At 38.3% G+C, this 2631-nt stretch overlaps 1 non-coding gene across 1 annotated transcript; it reads left to right on the top strand.

The window, feature by feature from the left end:
- The first annotated feature begins 2236 nt into the window (after positions 1–2236).
- LOC120237447 lies at positions 2237–2343 on the top strand. Its single transcript, XR_005529957.1, has one exon. It is a non-coding gene; the product is annotated as a U6 spliceosomal RNA (small nuclear RNA).
- The last annotated feature ends 288 nt before the right edge of the window (positions 2344–2631 follow it).

The raw sequence follows: 2631 nt of genomic DNA on the forward strand, positions 1-2631 counted from the left end.
GAGGAGGGCACTTGTTGGGATGAGCACTGGGTGTTATATGGAAACCAACTTGACTATAAACTATTAAATAAAATGGGTCAAATTTATATAAAGTATATTTTGATAACATTTTTTAAAAATGTTTTATTTCTGAGAGAGAGAAACAGTGTGAGCAGGGGAGGGTCAGAAAGAGAGGGAGACACAGAATCCGAAGCAGTCTCCAGGCTCTAAGCTAGCTGTCAGCACAGAGCCTGACACGAGGCTCGAACCCATGAATCATGAGATCATGACCTGAAGTGAAGTCGGAAGCTTAACCCACTGAGCCACCCAGGCATCCCAATAACATTTTTTAAAACTTAATGCTAGTTTAGTTTTTTTACCGTTTTGTGACTGCTTCTACTAAAATAGTCTAATGAATAAAATCAATAATGTAATAGTCTGTTTTCCTGTTGGAACAACAGATAGATATGTTATCTTTTGCTTCTATATCAATTAAGGATACAAGAAAAGACCAGAATGGAACTTGCCTTACCATGTTTTGTTTTGTTTTTTTTCCAGCAGAACAGACATACTTGTATCAGCTATTGCAGTCACCTTAAAACTCAGAGTTTTAAACCAATCATAAATTATTGTTTCCCCTAAATCTGTGGTCTGGCTGAATAATGCCTTTTCTAGCCTAGGCTCAACTGGATTCATTCATGAAGATGTGGCTAACTGGCATGTTATCTGATTCAGATAGGGCTTGGCTGATGGGTGGCTGTCCTTAAAGTCTCTTGTTGTCTTGAGACAAACGATCACAGTATCCATCAATGCACGGTGGATATGTAAGAAAGCAAGCAAATACATGGGATCTCATACATGGAGTCGCATTGCATTGGTAACAGCAAATTAGCTGGTCAAATCCATTTATAAGGCAAGGATTTGTGGGTGAGGCAGGTTTCCTTGCCTTATGACTCTGGATTTGACCATCTACTTTCCTGTGTGAATTAGTGAAAACTATCATGAAAATTAAGGAGCTTAAGTGTAATAAATTTATTATGCTAAAAGTGTTCATATTAACCCCTTATCTTTATAAACCTGGCTAGATTGGTAGCTCTGTTTCTTTTTTATGACTAATATTATTTATTTACATCTTTCAAAGTTTGTGTGTGTGTGGGAGGGGGTATTTCATCAGAGTTTGTGAAAAGACACAAATAAAAAATAACAAATAATAAAGACAAATAATTTATTTGTGTCTTTCAAAGTCTGTGTGTGTGAGTGAGAGGGTATTTCATCGGAGTTTGTGAAAAGACACAAATAAATAATATTAGTCATAAAAAAGAAACAGAGCTACCAATCTAGCCAGGTTTCAAAAGATAGGGGATTAATATGAACAGTTTTAACATAATAAATTTGAACACTGACAAAGTGGACACATTCCAGTAACAATATAACTTTTTGTTTTAGTTTTATTTATTTTGTCAGAGAACATTAGTGAGCAGAAGAAGGGGGGTGGGGTAGACAGAGAGAGAGAGAGAGAGAGAGAGGAGGGGGGGAGAATCCCAAGCAGGCTCGTGCTGTCAGCACAGAGCACAATGTTGGTCTTGAATTCACAAACTGTGAGATCACATGACTTGAGACAAGATCAAAGGTCAGGTACTTAACTGTTGAGACAGCCCACAATAAACTTTTTTTTTGTTTTTTAAAATTTTTAATGTTTTTATTTATTATGAGAGACAGAGAGAGACAGAGCATGAGCATGGGAGGGACAAAGAGAGGGGGAGACACAGAATCTGAAGGAGGCTCCAGGTTCTGAGCTGTCACCACAGAGCCCAATGAGGGGCTCGAACTCACAAACCGTGAGATCTTTACCTGAGCTGAAGTCGGAAGCTTAACTGACTGAGCCACCCAGATGCCCCCACAATAACCTTTTAAAACAGACTCAAGATGGAAGAGAGAATCTGAGTAGTACTAACACAATTCAAAACTGAATCAGTAGTTAAAATATTACCAAAGCATTAGGCCCAACTTTCACGGAATAAATAGGTTTAATCCAATACAAATCTATAATAAATAGAATAACAAGGAAAGAAGGAATAAAACCATCTCAAATTCATTTAATTATAAGCAGTAAAACCTTGATATGAAAACAAAAACAAGGCAAGGAAACTAAACAAAGATGAATTATGGGCCAATGTCACTCCTAAAAAGATGGAAACATTGAAAACAGAATAAAGGCAAGCCAGCAACTACAGAATGCATAGAAAATATAATACTAGTGCTCATTTTGGCAGCACATATACTAAAATTGGAATGATACAGGGAAGATTAGCATGGCCCCTGCACAAGGATGACACGCAAATTAGTGAAGGTTCCCTATTTTTAAACCACAGTGAGATACCACCTCACGCGGGTCAGAGTGGCTAATATGAACAAATCAGGAGACTATAGATGCTGTTGAGGATGTGGAGAAACAGACACCCTTTTACACTGTTGGTGGGAATGTAAACTGGCACAGCCACTCTGGAAAACAGTGTGGAGTTTCCTCAAAAAGTTAACAGTAGAACTCCCCTAGGATCCAGCAATACCACTGCTAGGAATTTACCCAAGGGATGCAGGAGTGCTGATGCATAGGGGCACATGTACCCCAATGTTCACAGCAGCGCTTTCAAC

Source organism: Hyaena hyaena, unplaced genomic scaffold, assembly GCF_003009895.1.
Source record: "Hyaena hyaena isolate Hyena2069 unplaced genomic scaffold, ASM300989v1 scaffold_179, whole genome shotgun sequence".
In the NCBI taxonomy this organism is placed as follows: domain Eukaryota; kingdom Metazoa; phylum Chordata; class Mammalia; order Carnivora; family Hyaenidae; genus Hyaena; species Hyaena hyaena.